This window comes from Haliotis cracherodii, unplaced genomic scaffold (assembly GCF_022045235.1).
Source record: "Haliotis cracherodii isolate W230 unplaced genomic scaffold, xgHalCrac1.p SCAF_8, whole genome shotgun sequence".
Taxonomy (NCBI): Eukaryota; Metazoa; Mollusca; class Gastropoda; order Lepetellida; family Haliotidae; genus Haliotis; species Haliotis cracherodii.
Genome location: NW_027266341.1, coordinates 34,653,508 through 34,674,115, shown reverse-complemented (window position 1 = coordinate 34,674,115; position 20,608 = coordinate 34,653,508). Strand labels below are relative to the sequence as shown.

Genomic DNA, 20,608 nt, shown 5'->3' with positions numbered 1-20,608 from the left:
ATAATGTACCAGTATTTACAGGTACATGTATGTACGACATGGAAGTCAAATTCAGGATTCTTCTTTTGCCCTTATTGTAGCCTGGTGGTTGTTGGTGCATGGTGTAAAGCTCATTTCGGGTGTCCTCCACCGTGAATAGCGCTAGAAGCTACGTAAAACCCTACTCAATCTAGTTTGTATTAACAGTATTGAATCTTTCCAGACATGAAAAAATGGCAACAGTTTTGCAGGTTCAATTAAATATATTAATTACTCGCTTTACTATAGACACGTAACATCTCAAATTTTCTGCAACACAGGTATCATTTCTAACTGCGCTTTTAACACTTATACAACATATAGAATTTATCTTAAAGAGCCTAATAATGTTCTTCTCTAGGGAAATGGGCTCACACTTAGGCATTTTGGTATTTATATAATTAGTGCTAAAAGCGGCGTGAAACACACTCACTCATTCACTATTGTACACATATTTTCAAAGACATTGTAATTTTATTCCTGTTTTACTATGATGAGATGACTGTGACAACTACGGAGACAAAGCTTTAAAGAAGGCTGCAATCAATTCTCTCATACTGCAAGCAACCTATCAAGCGATGTTCTTAAAAGGAGAAAGCATGAATAATATCAATAAATCATGAACAAAGCCAAGATAATCAGAACAGGGTTGCCTATCGCTTCAACATACAGACCGAAGAACAATACCTTGGCAAGGTGTGTGGATGACAGGCGCTGCCGGTGGGGCTGGGGCTGGGGCCGGGCGGGGCTGGGCGGCCTTGCACCTTTTGCAGGTACCTGGAGTCATCGCTGGTTTTTTGGTGGTCCATTCGTGTGGTGTTCGTAGATGTTAGCCTATTGCGCATTGTGGGGCTGGTTGTTCTCTGGCCTTGACGTTTTGTGTTTTTATGATACACTATTCTTTTCTTTCTAAGAACTTGACCTAAATGAATATAATTCTTTTTAGAAACCTCGCTAGCTTCAATCATTAGATCTGAAGGTGAGGAAGCAGCTGTTATGTCCATTGCTTGTATTTGGCCAAAAGTTATGTTTCAGCAATGAAAACAGATGACGAGAGACTGGAAGGAACAACTCCTGAGAACATGTTACAATAATCAATAGGAATGATAGCAAATAAATAAATAAATAACGTTTTATGCTGCAATCAGCAATAAGTCAGCTTGATCATAGTGGCCGGTAGATGATCGAGTCTGCATCAGGAAATTAGTGGTTGATACCGTGAGCATCGGTCAAATTTGAAGGTGCAAGATGACACACAATCCGTCGTTGCAACAGCTGTCATCTGCGGCCTATTGAAACACTAGGGTTAATACGTCTCCACAATTTGCACATGATGTATTTTATTTCCTGTCTTTTGATCTTGTCCACATATGAAGACGTAGTATCTTCCTTGTTGCAGAAAAACGCCTGATATGTTGTTACGTCATCACCTGACATAATTCCAGAAACCAGTACGTCATATATATACATTACTGTGCGATGGTATCGATTTTATGAAAAAAAACTATTTTCTGTACAAAGAGTAAAGTTGTAATGTTGCCGTAAAAATAAAAAGGAAGGGGCTATTGCAGAATCTACTACGCCAGGCGCACTAGGTAACTGCCTCTTACTTCACTGTAGAGACTTATAAGGACATTGTTGCATTATTTTAAGACCGCCATTTTGACTTTTACGCCTGTTTCGTCGGATAATCGAGACTTGTAATCCAAAGAGAAAATTCCAAACAAGGGAGTATGGCCAAGACATTGTACTTGAGCGTAGGTATATCGATGATCTGATATCGTCAAAAAATGGTCAAAGCACCAGTTTTCTTCCACTGATTACCAAGCTCATCTAGAATTATAAGAGACCAGTGAGACCGCCTCATATGTTTAAATTTAAGACCTATGCAGAAAAATTCAAAGTAACTAAAATCTACCCACAAGATTTTAACTTTAAGATTTCAAAAGTAACCTTTTTCCAGCCTTTGGTGTTTACATTTCACAGTTTGTTACATACAATCGAACATGATCTTTCTGCGAAGATTTCCAAGAGCGCCATACAAACCTTGCTCAAAAGCTGTTTGGTCAGGCTAACATCATTCAAGACCTTTTAACCTTTAAGTAAGTTTTGGAGTGGACACGTGGAGGACATCTAGAAAATCTGACGCATCATGATCAGTGACCAAAACGATGTCCGATGCAATTCCCAGTTTTGACTTACCTTATGGTATCGTGTTTGTTCAGGTAAATAATTAACTTGCCTTTGCATGTGTTAATGACGGTTGCCACCGGTGGGGCAGGGCAAGTTCACCATTAAGAGAACATTGAATAAAAAGTCAGCCAGTGGTAGTTTGGAAAAAAACGTGAAAAACGTAAAAAGTCCTTTCCATCGATAGTCTCAGAAAAAAAAGCTGTCAGATATGTAATCCCTAAAAGAAACAATAAAAGGCTTGAAAATTATGACGCCAAATTTGGCTTTGTTTTTTGAAAATGAAAATCTGCTAACGTAAAAGGGGCCCTTTTGACTCTCGCATATACCACATGAGTCTGTTTGGTAACAGTGATATTTTCTACCCAGTAGTTTTATAGGATTCGTAAAATTGAATAATGACGACTGCATGTGTACGAACAACAGGCTTGCTTTATTATGGCTTTATTATGTTGTGTATAAATGACAGAAATACACAAGCCAATGCACAAACACTATCAGTAAATCTATTTCAGACATTACGATGACTTTTGTGTAAATGAATACAGTGGAAAAAGTTATTTCCGTCAATAATCATTGTTACTTAAATCAGGGATATATAGCAAGAATCTATTGGAATTCTCGTACACTGTCTATACCATAGACTTTGGCCCTTATGGATTTGGTCCTTTTTCAAACGTTTAACATAATAAACTATATCATTAAAATTATGCGTTGGAACAGTACCATAAACGTAGGAGCACCCTCAAGCTTTCAAAATATAATAAAATACAGGAAAATACAGTTTATAACGAACTGACGGATATAACGAACATATGGTCCCGGACATTGGCTGTATATATGCTTATAACGAACTACGGTTATAACTAAAATGAGTAGCCCCTTTGTTTTCGTTATAACCGTAGTTTACTGTAGGTTAAAACGGGCAATAATGACTTTGGCACCTTTTGACTCAATTGTATCATCACTATTTGATTATGACTCAAAAAGCTCGGCAGTCATTTATTAACACATAATTGTTGCAATGATTGGACTGATCTCAAACTTCTGCATGAAATTATGCATGCCACCTCTGTTTTATCAGACATTAACAGAAGAGGTATGACAGATGTGTCGACACTGATTGATAACCATAGTCTTTAAGTGTTAAACGATGCATTTGTAGGTGTTACATATTTGCTTGCAACACCTACATATTTCTGTGACTCTAGCAATGATCGCACCTACAAATGTACCAAAGGAGAGAGGAATATGCATATGTCATTAGTGTAATCCTGAACAACTTGTTCTTATTATTTATGTTACCTAGGAATGGTTATTTAAACACATAGTCATTGCCTTAGAGACTCAGACACACATTTAGATGCGGCGATATATCTTAGTTTATGACCGTACTATATCTCTCAGACAAAATCTGACACCCAATCAAATGATTATCGATTGCTATCTCATGATACTTCTTGTCGGTTAAGTAAAGATAGGCTACACTAAAACAATTACTTTTTGAAAGATAAAACCAAATTCGTTCTATATATTCAATTCAAAATTTGATATTAATATTTCATCTCGTGTCTGTATTTATGTAGCAGTGGAGACTGTTGTAAGTTTATTTGTAGTGATTATCGGTGGCAGCAAATGTTTGAAGTACACGTAATATGTCGAGTGGCAGTGAGTGCTTAGAGTTATTTGATCATGGTTGCACTTTATGAACATGGCAGGCTTGGTCGTTCGATGAGTATCAGGATTGGACATTTTCTGGAAGGCTGCCAAGAAAGGAACACGGTGTGTTTCTGTACATTCGACAGTGACAATTTTCCGGACATTCTTGGGTGCACTGACAAATCTTATTGAGTAGGTCCTACTACTTATTGCGGCTGCCTCATATTTGATCCACTGTATTGCCTTTGGATTGTAATGAGTGAGTGAGTTGGGTTTAGCGCCGTTTTTTTACAGGATTCCAGTTATATCACGGCGTGTCAGCTTAATGTGGGAGTAAAGCCCGAAGTGATGCAGATCTTAGACGTTTACTCCTTCGATGAAACCCACGAGCACAAGTATGGTGCTGACAAACCTAGAAACATAATCGGGGCGAACCGGGATTCGAACCCACAATCATAGGTTTCTGGCTTGCCCAAGGGACGCAACTCTGCACAGTGAATCGCGGTGCCTTCGACGACTGGGCCACCCGTGACCCCGAAGGAATCATAGAGGTGAACCGACAGTAATGTCGCAATATAGTCACACCTCATCGCCACGAGCGCTTTTGAACGGTCAAAAAAGTAAGCATATAATCTTGAACTTGAAAATTTGTTTATGTTTGTTTATGAAATTTGAGTTTGTCTAATTAGATACCTCTTACTTACACATTTGAAACCAAATTAATCTATGAAGTATCTCATGTACGGTTAGACAACCTCAAACTTAAAAGTACGTTGTTCACCTCATGTGAAGACTGCAGTATATGGATATTATTTCATCTAGAATCTATTTTAAATCGTGTTTTCATCAGATATGATTATTTGGCTGTTTTCGATATGAGGTATATATTCTCGTCAAATTACTTGGGGTGTTTCGATTAAATGAAATTATGAAAGATAGATCGGAAGGTCAAAGCTATTAAAAGCAATCATCCATTATTACAAACGCTTTTGCCCTTTTGCACAAACGCACTCTCATCCCCGAGATAGTTTTGTTTCCTGAGAAGAATTATTCACGACTCGCTACTTTGAGAAAAACGAGAGACAGGATAAGGACAGTTTTTTTCACTGATTGAAATGTGCTGATGCAAGTAATTTTGTTTGTTCTTGTAAGTTGTGATTGTAACCGTGACGTTTCTACATTACATAATATATTTTATCATAATAAGTCAATAAAACGTTAAACAAAAACATTTCTTGTTTGTGTAATACGGTTTTGTTGGAAACAATATTATTCACGGAATTCTCTTTGCCTGTTATTTGTTAAAGTCAGGGCCCACTTGCACGAAGCTATCTTAGCGCTACGTCAGTCTATGTTAAAGTATGGGAGTTACGATCATCGTATCGCTAAGATCGCTTTGTTCAAGTAGGCCCACGTTAACAAATAGTCACAGTACGTGTACTCCATGCATGTGGGAATCGGGTAACATTGAAGATTTGGATTGCCTGATTGGATGATCTGCTTCAATGAGATTGTACACCGCGGTTTCGTACTTTTTCCATTGCATGTGAGGTTGGAGTGAAGTATGTGGTCTCCAGGTTAGTTTATATATTGTTTGTAAAACGGTCCAATGGTGTTATGGTATAGGATGGTAAGTATTGTATATTAATTTGAGTTCTTGGCTTAAACGTATATTTTACCTGTTGTGAAGTTTTATAGACATTTCATAATACTCTTCATACATGTATACATTATATAGCATTTTATACACATGTTGATATGTTTGACTAAAAAGGATCAAGTTGTAAAGTTCATAAAGCTAATTACTAAATCAATAAGCAATTGAACAATTGAAACACTGTCACTTTTCATTGAGGCATAAAATCGGTCTGCCGTATTTCGATGACGACCGAATAGAGCCAGGGGTGAACCAATTTTAAAATGTATATTTCATTTCATATGGAGAATGTATCTATTGTCTATTAATGATGTTATTATATACTAAGTATCATTGTGTACGTGAACTGAAAGATGCTTTTGTCAATGTACTTATTCCTTGCTAAATGTAGCAATGTGATACCAGTATGTGTTCACGGGATAGTCTTCTTCTTCTTCTACTACTACTACTACTACTACTACTACTACTACTACTACTACTACTACTCCTAGTTCAACTTTAGAATAAACCAATTCACACTCAACAGCATGTCGTCTTTTCTTCCCCGAATCTCAACGTGGTAGCTGTTACACGATCTTAGTGAACTTGAAAACTTTCGATTAATGTCGTCGATCGATCGGTTGGGAGGATCCCGTCATTAATCAATGATAGACTTTACTTTTAGTCGGGATTCCTTTGATTATGGATATGTTTTTTTGTAACATATGTTTACAACCATTTCCCAACACAACAAATTACACGTATATTGAGAAACTATTGACTGAAAGAACAACAACGCTGACACTGATAAGTCAATTTGTGTATTGAGGAAATATGTGATGCATTTATATGTCGACGCTTCAGCATTATGCGCATAGTGTATGGTACTTTATTTACTTTACGAATTATGAATTTGTGACATAATATCTATTATTTTAAAGTCGTTTTCCACGTACATGTATTTCTGTCATTGAAAACGTAAATCACTTTGACACTTCGTTTTACAAATATGATCCAAATATGTATTTGGTATGCGAACGAGTGAATGTTTACGAACGCCAAGTTCATCCATATTTCAGTTGTGCCATGGCTGTGTGTCTCAAATCTGGCCAAGATATCGATAAACCAGCACGGGTACAATGAACAACTAAATATAACCAATAACCTGACAACCCTATCAAGTTGCCTCAAGCGAGTCCTGAGGACCATTTCAAACCCTTGAATTCTTTCCTGCGAGATCTATCTGCCAGGTGGATGCTGATATTGGACTGTCCAGAACAACTATTTCAATCAATCGATGTATAAAGATTGACTCACAATATATACATGTATGTGAAAATTGAAATATCAGACATGTATACATTGTCAAACTATGTGACGACGTCAAGCGCAAGGCTGTGAATGAACATGGTTTTACTTGAAAACCAAGCTGGGAATGTCTTCGAAAACTGTAGGTCTATGGTAAACTATTGTAAATGTATAATCCATTGTTGTCATATATGGTTCAAGATTTGTCACGACTATGGCTAGTCAGGCAACATACATGTACTTGTGCTCTCGGGTTGCAAACTTTCAAGATTGGCATCGGCCTGCTTCACATATTATGGACATGTTATGAGATATCTGAAATAACTTAACTATTGAGGCTTCACTGCACAATTTACTTACTGTATAGGTAGGACTGGCATTGATAAGTTATATTAATTGATAGCCATCGTTTTGAATATGTCTTAATCACTCAACATGGATTAAGTTCATAATTCTATAACTCTTAAATGTCAAATTAATCACGAAAATGTGTAAAAAAAATAGCGTAAAATAAATCCCAAACTTTCTTTATAAGTAATGACTGAATATAATATTTTTTATGATCGATAATTCTATTGGTGTTATTACGCGAATACGTACCGGATTGTATACTTGTCAACAGAAGATTGCTGACACCTTCCTGTCACTGTCCTGATCGAGTTATAAATGCATGACCTATGGTCAATAGAAACGCCTGTCAAATGCATTTGATAAAATATCAGATTCAAGGAATTCAATGAAACAAAGAAATTGACACTTCAAACATACAGTGAGTGAGTGACGTAAGATTTAACGTCACATCGCCAATATTTCAACCATATCGTGACGAGACCAATTTATACACTAATAATACAAACATTTTGACTATATAAATACCTGTCAACAAAACACAGTAAAACAACCCAACAACAAAGATATAGATATAAAACTAGTATGGAACTATAAAAAAGATGTAACGATAGAAAACATGATAAAAACCGGCTCGTTATCGCCAGCCACTGAATATAGATCACCATACAAGGCACCATGGGGACTTACAGTACCTTTGCTACCTGCATGAATCCCTCCTGGATTTATACCATTCCCTCAGTCGCGGGCGATTGTACGTATTTTTAGCCAAAATTAAAACGCCATATATTTGTCAAATCTGGACAGACAACCCAAGTAGGTGTAACCCATATCTGGTTTAATTTCACATAACTTATTAATACCCACCTGGGTGTCCCAGCTCTTTTGCTCTTTTAGATCTCGGATGAAGCATCTAATAACTGGTTTGTAATCACTATATTGGACCAGATATTACAGATGTATTGAGTGGTGCTTTTGCAGCAGCAGCAGCAGCCAATGAGTTGCCAATGATTCCACTATGGCTGGGCAACCAATAATAAGGCGATGTCGTATTGGCCAGTAGCAAGATCAACATGCAGTTCACTGATGTCACGTAAAACTGGATGCTGACACGAATTATTTTGAATCGCCTTAAGACAGGACAGAGAGTCTGAGAAAATGTCTAGACTGATTGATATATTCCAGGGCTGAAAAATGGCCTTTGATTCGGTTGTAAATATGTAAGAGTAATCTAGTTGAAAAAGATCTGGAGCCAACGACTGGGTACTGGCAACAGCGTCACCATCCACCTGTAAATATTGATTTGTAAGTATTGTGTGTACTTCTTAACTTATTTGTTTCTGGGGCTGGTCAAAAACAAACAATAGCAACAATTGTTAAAGTGTTTTTATTTTTCAATATAATCTCCCTTCTTTTCAATACACTTCTCATATTGATAGTGTAGCTAAGACAGAGTCTTAGACTTTGATGGTGGATATAATCTTAAAGTTTAAGATTGCTTTCGCGGGCTCCACCATAGACGATAATCGACGATAATAACCATAATCGATTTTAGAACGAATGAGTGATTTATACAAGTGAAGAAAGGTTGACTGGTCCTCTCCCCACTTGGAATTTGAAACAACTTTTAATAGATCTAGCGCCTCAAGGCATTTTGATTTAAGATATTTAATATGTGGTTAGAAAGTAAGATGGTGATAAATAATCATTCCCAAAACATTAGTTTCCCTTATAATTTTAATTGGAGTGTCTAGATGTAAGACAGGATCACTGTGTGGTTTATATTTTCGATAGAAATGAATACAATTAGTGTTTGATTAAATTTGTTTGAAGCCAGTACATTCTGACCAATCATTGACTGTATTCAGACAAAGCTGAAACTGTCTCTCAATCGTGTGCATATTTTACCTCGACATGATACATTAAAATCATCAACGGAGTCAGTTATAACCCCAGACAAACTTATCATTTTTATAATGAACAACGTTATGCTACCTTGTAGGACGGTTTGATCATGATCATAAATGTCTGACAAGGTACAACCGTACACGAACCTGGAAATCCCTTTTGGATAAAAACTGTGACATAAAATTAGGCATATGTCCGCTTAATCCTATCTCGTACGGATCCTTTAAAATTCCATGTTTCCAAGGGGTATCATATGCCTTTTCTAAGTCGAAAAAATATCGATATAGCACTTTGTTTATTAATTATAGTATTTTTCACAAATGTCTTCAATCCAACCAAATGCTCAACAGTACTTCTAATTTTCCTAAAACCACATTTTGTTAAAAGATTATTTGCTTCTATGTACTATTTTGATCTGTTATTGACCATTCTCTATGGTCTTACAAACACAGCTGGTAAGTTACAATGGCCAATAACATTGGAATAGAAGGATCGGTATGATCACGAAAGGGTTTAGGTATAGGAATTACAACAGCATTCCACCAAAATGAAGGGAAGTTTCCAGAAGTCCATTTATTGTCAAAAAGACTCAACAGTACTTCAAGACATGTGTCAGGTAATTGTTTTAGTAGCTGATAATGGATATTATCAGACCCTGTAGCTGCAGCATGTGCTTGCCCATAAGCAGTGTGCAGTTCATGTAGGGGGAAAAGTTCATTCTAGTGCTCATCATTGTCGGAATTAAAAGTAATTTTCCTTTTTTCTTGTTGTTCTTAAAATGTCTAAAATTTCGATGCATAATTTGATGAGGAAGAATGGTTATCTCTCAGTTTATTTGCTATATCAGATTTATACATTAGTAATGTGTCACCTTCCTTAAGATGGTGAACACTAGATCTTGAACGTTTTTCTTTTATTTTATTTTCCATATTCCAAACGTTGGACACATGAGTTATTTATTTTAGATATACCGGTTTTCCAAGATTGGTGTTTAGTTTGCTAGGATACGCGACTGGCTTTAGCATTTGATGTTTGGTGAAATACTTTGCAGCCTTCTTCCCAGCTTTCTAGCTTGTTTACAGTCAGCAGTGTACTATGGTTGCCGTATATATGGATTTGTAGAGGTCTTAAGAATACATCCATAGACAATTTGCTTTAATGCACCAGAACAAATTTGAATATCGTCAGTAGTATTGGTAAGTAATTCAGTGTTTAATGTGTTTTTGCAGAGTGTTTCAAACAAAGACCAGTTGGCCCTCGTAAAATTAATTCGTGATGAAGGCGGAACATCAGCTGGATGAACTGGTGAAAGTATGATTGGAAGGTGATCACTTCCACACAGGTCATCATACACTGACCAATCAAATTCATTTAGCAAACTGGAATCTGTAAGTGACAAATCAAGTGAAGAGTACGTACCAGTTGCAGTGTGTAAATAAGTGCGTGAAGCATCTTTAGAAATGCATAAATAATTTTTTGAGATAAACTCCTCAAGGATTTTCTCATTAGTGTGTGTATTTCTACCATCCAAGAGCGGGTCGTTACCATTTAAATCGCCCATGATGATACATATTTTATGTAATTGGTCATACAATGCCTATAGATCAGACTTCTGCAGATTTAAAGAAGGTGGGGCGTGCAAAGAGCATAGTGTAAAAGCCACGCGTAGTGTTAGGCGTTCAGCAACCGCTCAAAGGTTGACGTTTAGTGAGACAGGACTGTGGATCACGGCATGCCTCACCAAGATAGAAGGGCCTCCAGTGGTCCTATCACCTGGAGGAGAAAACAATGGTAAGAGCTGTACTCACGTTAAACAAATTTTTCGGTTTGCTTTAAATAAGTTTCTTGAAGACAGAATGCAGATGGTTTGAATTCTTGGACCAATAATTGCAAATCATTAACATTTGTCATATACAATTCCACTGAATCAACGTTTGAGAATGATTCATCTCTTGAGGGAGACTGATTGGAGATCTGCCTCTACCATCTGTAAGCAGCAAACATGTACGGATGATTTCCGAAACATCCATCTCTTCAACATTTTATAAAAATGTTTGACAGGATCACCTGATCCTTTTGGTGGTTTATAATTTTGTTTGTTTTTCCGCCATGAAGTAGAGTCTGTTTTATATTTTACATTTTATTTTGCTGATTTCAAATTCTCTTTTCCAGACCGGACATGCTTTAAGTGAAGAGTGACCTCCAGAACAGTTCTTACACATTTTGAAATCGCTGTTACAGTCTTCTGTGATATCAGAAGCTTCACTACAATGCGCAAATGTGATTTTGTATTTGCAGGAAACATCTAGGATTAAGGATATACAACTCTACATCTATTTTACAATATTTGTTTCATTTCGTTACCTTGACACCTGATAAATCTTTTCACAAATGTATACCCGTTGCTCTTTCATTTCAGAAAAAATATCAAGCTCTGACATGTCTTCAAAGAGTCGATCACGATCTCTGATGATGCCTCTGTTAGTGATGAGGGTTCTGTGGGGAAATACATTTATTGAGACTCCAACAAGTGCATCGATTAACATCAGGTTTGTTGCTGGTTTTCATTCAATGAATATTGATCCTGTTCTCAATCTCTCGATATTTTTAACGTCTCCAGCTATTCCATAGATGCCTTAGCAACTGCAAAAGGGTTCAATGTAAAAGGTGCTTTACTCTCGAAGAATCTTGGCCAGTACACTAGTGATGTTGAGTCCCATGATCTTTTTCCAGTGTACGTTTGAATATTGTCAGGGGGGTCGGAAAGCCATGTTAGTTTGAGTAAAGGTTCAGCATCCCTACTCCCCTTCGGCAACCGAGTGCCAACAAGGGCAGTATCTGAAAGCCTGTGGATATCCAACAACCGGATACTAGGGATATTGGGATGATATACACCATTAGTAAGATCCACCAGTTTTTCCCATGAGCCACCGCCTTCTGATACCAGCATCTACGCAAATTTGTACGTTTTGAAGATTGAAAATCCACATTTCACATTGTATAGATAATAAAAAACAAACACGTCAACAAAATATCAAAAACCCAAGCCAAATAAAGCTAGAGCAATGAAAGTATAGTGCTCAGGGCTTGGCATTACCAGCCGATTGGTAGAACCGGGCCCATTCTACCACCTGTCTAGGTAAAGTAAGGGTCGAAGTGGTGTATTGGGCAGTGCCCTCAACATCCAGACCCCACCAACACAGGGGCACAACCCACGGCAAACAGGTCGCCTTCAAATGGTCTTCTTTCCAATCACATTACTTTACAACTCCGAACACATCTATAGCAGTTATTGATAGCATGATGGAGTAATACTTGACACGTGCCCTAGATGACTAATTAACGCGCTGTGTCTTTAAAGAAATAACCACCCATTAGGGAATGAGACGCAATTGTGTTACTATACACAAATAGAAAGATATTTATCTGTGTATCCTGGACGCTCAACTATTGACCTTCTAAATCCCATGCGATTACAGCTATTCTATTCCTGCTAAATCTAGAAGCGATTCTTAATTAAACTATTTGGTGACGGTCAGTACATTTCACCACCATTAGACGATTTCTCAAGAACCAAATCCCGTGATAATTATGTCACATTCAAGAAAAAGAAATTCTTTGCGATTTATCTCAGTACAATCATCTGCATGTTTGAAATAGGTGATATGTACAAGAGAAGCAGGAAGCTATGTAATCACAAGGGCTGTTAATAATAGAGTGCCCAATACATTACGTCGCCACAGGCCTGATGTGTTGCCCAGGAGGATCAAATTGCCGCCTCCTTCTCCCTCGTGTAGAACATCACATTCTCGCTCGCCCTCAACACAGGTTTGATTGTCCTTCTTACCCTGTAATTGCTCTGTCCGACTTAAATGGTCACGATTCGCTCAAGGGAACCATAAATGGTTGCAAAGAATTCACAAGTGCTGGAAAAGGGAAGCATTATCACGTTTGAAACCATGAACCGGTTTTGAAGACAGAGTTTTTAAATCAAAATGATCCTTGATATCCACCCACTGAATGGGATAAGATTTTGGGTTCAATGGATATTTCTACTAATATAAAGATGACAAACTAATAGGTGGGGAAAGTGACGCCTACACTCCAATTCTAGTTCTAGTTATACGAGAGTGGAATCTTGAGTGAATATGTTTATTTTGTTCCAATTAATCAAAAACCTCATTTAATATGATGTTTTGTTAAAACGTTAAATACTGTTAATAAGGCGTTAAGTTTCACCATGCTAACATCCACGAGAGAGGGCTCTTTATAACCTGATGAAATATGTTCTACCACAAGGGTAATGATTGATTCGCTACTATCAGCCAATCTATTTTCAGTAGTCGAGTTTTCTTCTGTTGGTAGGTGCATTAGTTTGAGTTATCCGGACTTGGGAGGACTTTCTGCATAAGTGAGTCAATGCAAAACCAAATAATGTTTAAGTGTGTTAGTGAGTTTGGTTTAACGCCGCTTAGGTACCCACATGTCTACATGTACCTACCTACCTCTCTACATCCATCCATCCATTCATCCATCCATCCATCCATCATCCATACACCCACCCACCCATCCCTCTCCTCTGATTAAGGCTATCGTATTTGATCACAACATTCTCGGGAAAGCTTGCCCTACTAACCAATTAGATAACAAATGAGCTTTTTCACCTATCGAGTGATGTACGTTTATTGAGCTTCTTCACTGTATTAAGTGGTTAATATCAGGAGCAACAATTCTTATTGTATGGGTTTGATGTCACAATCAGCCAGGTCAAACGATAGATCGTAACCTCAAACTCCTTATTAGTCGGCTCCTTCACAAAGAATAGTAAAATGTCATTTTCTGAAAACATATTTAGGTGAAGATGATTCTTAACCATAAAATGGCCCTCCAGTGAAGTTAGTTAGCTTTGAATTTGCAAGGAAGTGACGTCGAACAAATATTATGACGCCTAGGCTTAAGATGCCAATTTTGAAAGTTAAGGTTTTCAAACGCTGTCAAATCAGATTTCATAATGAACAATATGTTGACAGTTTTTCTCATATATTCTGTATGACCAACAATACAACCGCCTTGACCTTCACCCATGACGGGTGTTACCAGTAGGGGAGGGTATACTCAAACTAGATGTCAACACCAGTCCTAAACATTCTTACTGTATTTTTATCTACAAATGTGTAACTTGACTTATTTTGGTCTGGGTTGTTTCACGCACAGTTCAGTCACAACACAACACACAAATATGGGTACAATAAACCTATGAACACTCAAATACTAAGTATATCGTCATCATAAGTCTTAAAGTGATCAAAGACAGACAAGCTGACTACTCTTCTGAAAGGTATACTTATGTCTGCGACCAACGAGGTTCTTTACACTGAGGATAACCTTTCAATAGACATAAAAGGTGAAAAATGCAATCAGCTAGCACTGCCCAGACTGCCAGATGGACCACAGGTTTCAATGTATCAAAATGATTCCTCTGAATCACGTCGGCTGTATCTATTTTGACGATAGGATATTGATGTAAATATCACACATCAAAAGAAACACACATTTGGGTAAAGACAATTTCTTCTTCAATCAGCGACGTAAACAAATTAATCCGATTAAATCGTGAAAGAAATATGAGGAACAAGATGACAATGAGGATATGTGAGAACTCTTGGTATTTGGTATGCTTGGCCAACAGTACCAGTAATGCGGGAACCTTTGATATATACCACTGGAAATTATAATCAAAACATGGACCTCTAAGAACGTTCATTCCGTGATTTCCACGAATATTTATAGTTTATATTTACGTTTTCAAAGACTGAGGTTCAAATGCGGGCAAGGGTTCGTATCATGAGGGTAACCTATAACCCGTCCAATATTTCCTCACGAAACATTGTATATTAGGCATTCATCGAACTAGTGGCTTATGCTATTAACGAATTGAATATTTCAATTGTTTTGTTTATTTTTCGTTTCCATGAACATTTGCAAATAACGAATGGTTTGTTTTATTTTCTGGCGTTTTCATACCAGCAACAAGATCGATATGGGTTCAAATTAGGGTAGGGGACGGTCGGGTAGCCTCGTGGTTTCAGCGTTCGCTCATCACGCCGAAGACCCGGGTTCGATTCCCGACATGGGTACAATGTGTGAAGCCAATTTCTGGTGTCCCCCGCCGTGATATTGCTGGAACATTGCTAAGAGCGGCGTAAAACCATACTCACTCACTCACTCAAGTTAGGATAGGGTTCGCTAGTGGAAGCATACCCCATAATATTCAAGACACTATGTATATGTTACAGGAAATATGTATAATCAGGGAATATGTGTATAACCTGAGTGAGTGAGTGTGAGTGAGTGAGTGAGTTGGGGCGAAACAATCATAGGTTTCTGGCGCACAGCGAATCGCGGCGCCTTGGGCCACCCGTGCACCCGGGTATAACCTGAAGTTTTCAGGGAACATATTTGATGTCTGATTCACTCAGAAAATCTACATAATCCCTAATTTTTTCAGGTATTATACATATTCCCGGATTTAACATCATGTTTGTTAGACATATTCCCTGAAATTACTTTTGAGGCTCTCATATGGTCAAACTTGATAAACAAAATCGAGATTTTTGGGATTATGTATATTCCCTGAGTGAATCAGACATTAAATATATTCTTTGAAAAGTTCAGGGATTAAACATATTCCCTCATTCTACATATTCCCTGTAACATATACACACCAGGATGCTTTCAACTGGTGCCATTTACTGTTAACGATGTTGCATGTTTTGCTTTTATAAGATGGATTTAGGTTCCATTCGAAAGCAGAACCGATAAAGCATTTAATGTTTCTTCATTAATGTTTGTTTGTGAAATTATGCCTTTAGATAATCAGGATTATGTTATTTGTGTTCGTTTCGTTTTCGTGGTGTAGATAGGGTTCGCTTCAGTGGTGTGACTCGTCGAGTTTTGATGAATCTTTCGCATGGCTATCAGGCAAGTGCTGAACTGGTGCCTTTTGATATTTTGAAGTCTTTTTTAAATTTTAGTTTTGCGTTTGTAAGGTTATATCTTAGGGTTTATTGGAAGGTTTTATAAACCATTTCAATTTCTTCCTAAAACTCTGTAAGCACATCAGATATCATGCAACCTTATTGGGATTCCGGGTTGAAGTAAGTCCCTAGCAGCCTATGCTTCTTTTGACAGAAGACCAAATGGATCGGGTGGGTAGACTTGGTAGACTTGGTGACTTGGTAGACTTTGTCAGTGGGACTTTGGTCAAAATGTCGTGGTTATTAAAACCACAAGCAAACACAAATCAAAATTCAATTCAGGAGTTTGTTTTCTGTTGTTCGATGTTAGTTGGTTGGTTGGTTGGTTGTTTAACGCCGCACTCAGCAATATTCCAGCTTTAAAACAAAGTCACATGAATGTTCGTGTGAATTGGGTCCTGCACATTCATTCTGTAATCCTCCAGTAGTCGGTGTATTGCAGATAAACTCTCCAGTAGTTAACAACTAATGTTCACCCTCCAACAGTTATCAACTAATGTGCACCCTCCAATAGTTTAAACTCCATTAGCCGAATATGTCAGTCGAACCGTGTTTGTGAACTTTGATAGACAAAACGTAGAAACGCACCCTCCCAATTAGTTAAGGAACTACGCTCACCATTGGTTTGTATATGCCAGTCGACGTTCGCACGTTTCACTGCAAGACATAACCACAATAGTTTGGCAGGCTTTTCTTCTGCAATGAACATGCCGCCGTGATATAACTGAAATTCTGTTTGTAATAAAGGCGCTAAATCCCAAATACACTAACCGTCCTGTATTTGTGTTAACACTATAAAACTACCATGATTTCTGTCCTCTGAGGTAAATGAAACGGAGACACATTCGAAATTAACTTTAACAATATGATATAGTGTCGTATGGATCTCAAGTCCTGTCGGAAATCCTAAAAATTGAATTTTCGCCTTTACTCTCAATATCATATTTTTAAAGTGCTTCCCGACGGGAACATCGGCATACCAGACACCCTCCTTGACGTAGCGCAGTGGTCGCAGGTAAAAATGCGTTGCATTTACCATTGTTGGGTCTGAAATATACATTGCAGTAAAAAATTATAAGAATTTGAAATCGGGATTCATACCACATAAATTAAGCAAAGATTCATATGTACTTTAAGCGCTATTGTTGCTGTTATTTAAGAGAAAAAATTGTATTTTTTTTCACATGCAGATCAATTACAAATCACATAATAAACAAGTTGACTGCAACAAACTGTTTTAAATTCAATTCTATAGCCTAAAAGCTTACCTCAGAGACATGTATTTGCGGTATAGTCGAACTGGACATCGCTGTGGTAGTTCAACGTTCTCTGACATTCGAATGGTCTTCCTTGAACATTTTCGACTATTTAAGCCGCCTTTGTTTGTCTTAGAAATGTCCTCAGTATATTTCAAATAGGTGACGCCACTTGAATCTTCTGTTATTTGAAATTGAGAATTGGGGCCCACACGTAGATTCCTGTGTTCGTCTCCAGCTCGAAGTGCACACTTTAAGCCAATGAGATAGACCAAAGTGTCTAGCAACTTTTGAGGCGTATCCTCGCCGAGCATACCCTTCTCCCACAGTATATCCTCTTGATCAACTGAAACAACATTTGCCTGTCTTTTCTCAATGCCAATACCCTGCTTAGCTAATGACTTCATGCGAGCATCCAAGACGTTTCTCATTCCCTTGAAATAAGGAGACTCGTAAACGTTAATCTCGACATCATGTCTTCGGAGATAGTATTGCAATGACGCAATCAGTTCATATAACGTATTTCCCCGATATTCTTCACCTTTTTGTTTTCGTACTTCTACCAAGTAACGCATGAGAGTTTTATTAAGATCTGTTTCACGATGCGAAAGGGCAATAATGTCGGGGTTTAACAAGACGTCATCACGTAACCCACGTGATTGTCTTTCCTTGACCCATGCTTGGAAGACGTTTAGGGCCCACCTACTCTTGTTTTCTGTGTTCTGAGAAAAAGCCGAATTACAAAGACTTTGAAGATCCTGCTCTGACACACGATTGCTAAAACGGTTAGGAATAGGACCTGTGTTATTTCCGGAAATACTGTCTGCGTCATAAATGGTATGAGTAGTAATGGGAATTGGTATGGCCTGCGGAATACTTGCTTCTATTTGTTGAGAGAGTTCCACTAAATCTGTATCATTTCCAGAGAACTCATCTGATTCCAAGATATCACTTTTACCAACATCAAAATCTGGTACAGCCACGTCAAATGTTTCAATATCAGTATTAATAAGTCTTTCAAAATCTGAGTTAAATTCTGCCTGGTACGAGCTTGTAAAACGATTTTGTGTAATGAAATGAATATCGGAATCGGAATCGGAATCTCCCATGTTAATCACGTACAAAGACTGAAAGCGAATTGAGAAATCACACGTGCTTTTCCGCGCTCTTATAAGACGAGGGCTCCAATAGTTTTGCTCGAACTTTAGCGCGTTCATGCGCGAAGTTCCTATCGATTCGGCATAAACAAGAACGACCCTCCAATATATATGCACGTGCATATTGGGTGGACATTAGTTTAACATGTATTTTGAATGGGACTCTGTTTTAAGCATATTACGGCTGTCTGTAATGTAGAGACAGTATTATATGTAATATTGCTATCAAATGAAAGATATCAAAACTAACTCATGTCATGGTAAGTAAAGAAAGCATTTTAAGTATAGAGGGAACCATATTGTTTACTTTAACCATATCAGTCATAACGTCAGTTGTACTCACATGGAAAATCACCGATAATGACATACACGTTGTGATTGTATGTACAGATATAAAAGTCCGGGGTATATCGATGACTTTGTCTTTTGATAGACGACTAACATGCACTGGCTTCATAAAAGATTTTAAGAAATATTTTGTTGAAAAAGGACGTTTTGAACTAGTTTGATATATACTCTTCAAAAAAAGAAACTTGACACTGACTTTCAAAATGTAATATAATGCGATTGTTTCAAAATAGGACACAGAAACCATAAACCTGTTTGAAGATCAATGTACACAATGTTCAAAACATTAATCGTGTCACCTAGGCAGACACACGTACACGATACAGTTAATGTCACAGGGGTGCAGAAAATGTCAGTATCGGTTGTGCCCACCACGTACATCAATCACCGCTTGACACCGACGACCCATAGATGCAATCAAGTTGTCAATAACACGCTGTTGGAGGTGCTGCCATTCATGCTGAAGTGCATCAAGAAGCTCAATCGGGGACAAATCTGGTGACCGGGCTGGCCTAGGTAATGTCTGGATGTTGTTGTGCTGTAAGAAGTCCTGACAAACACGTTCAATTTGCGGTCGAACGTTGTCCTGCTGGAACTGTCCGCCATGAACGTTGACGTGAGGAAGAACGTAAGGCTGTAGGATCAAGTCTCTGTAACTCACACCTGTCAATGCACCTGCCACATGCACGAGAGGCGTCCTACCACCGTGATGAATTCTGGCCCATACCGTGACACTTCCGCAGCCAAATGGGACAACCTGCTGCACACAGTTTGGGGCGTAACGTTCACCCCGACGTCTGTAGACACGTGCGCGCCCATCAGCACGCGTGAGTAGGAAACGGGACTCGTCAGTAAAGAGTACATTTCTCCACCTTGCACTTGCCCATCTAACCCTCTGTTGGCACCAAAGCAGACGGTCCGCCAGATGACGTGGGGTCAATACATGACGTCGAACAGGTCTTCGTGCAAAAAGCCCAGCCTCCCTCAGTCTGTTGCGTACCGTTTGATCTGATATTCTGCGTACCCCAGTGATCTGTGTGGTTGTAGACGTGGCTGTGGTAGTGCGGTCTCGGAGGTGTCGCAGCCGGATGTATCGATCTTGTGCTTGGGTTGTCACTGACCTTGGTCTGTCTTCAACTCTGTTGGTGTTGTTGTATCGGGTCCGCGGTGCGGAGATTGTCTGTCTGGATTACGCCAAAGTGCCTGGCCACTTCTTGTTGAGTTGCTCCAGCTTGTAATCTCCCAATGGCGTTGTTCCGTTGAGCTGCATTCAGTCTTGGCATTCTGTCACCGCCTCTACTGCCGTTATAAGGAATGTATGAACAGCCGTTGATGTGAATTTTTATACCCACTTATTCAGCAGGGGGGGGGGGGGGGGGGCTGCATGCCTAAATGCAGGATCCTGTGCTGCACGTTTTTTACAGGCGGTTGCGTTTGGATGAAGCTATAAAATTGATCCCCAATATGTGCTTAGCATGTGTTTTCGCGAATTATAGACACATCTTCTTTCTGTCATTTAATGTAATTATTTTAGATATTTGGCAAAGAGTGGTTTTACATCTATGTCAAGTTTCTTTTTTTTGAAGAGTATATATGCACACTAGGGTCATGTCCTAAACAAACCTGAGTGATACTAGTATTGTTTGAGACGCTAATAGCCAAATGTCAGTCCACTCTCGCCATTGTTCCCAAGGGAGTCCGCGGCAGAAGAGACCCCCAGCACACCACGCATGTCGTAAAATT

The 20,608-nt window shown here is 38.4% G+C and overlaps 1 pseudogene; it reads right to left on the bottom strand.

Moving 5' to 3' along the window:
• Positions 1-11,012: 11,012 nt before the first annotated feature.
• LOC139450957 (uncharacterized protein KIAA1958-like) lies at positions 11,013-18,577 on the bottom strand (annotated as a pseudogene).
• Between the last annotated feature and the right edge of the window lie 2,031 nt (positions 18,578-20,608).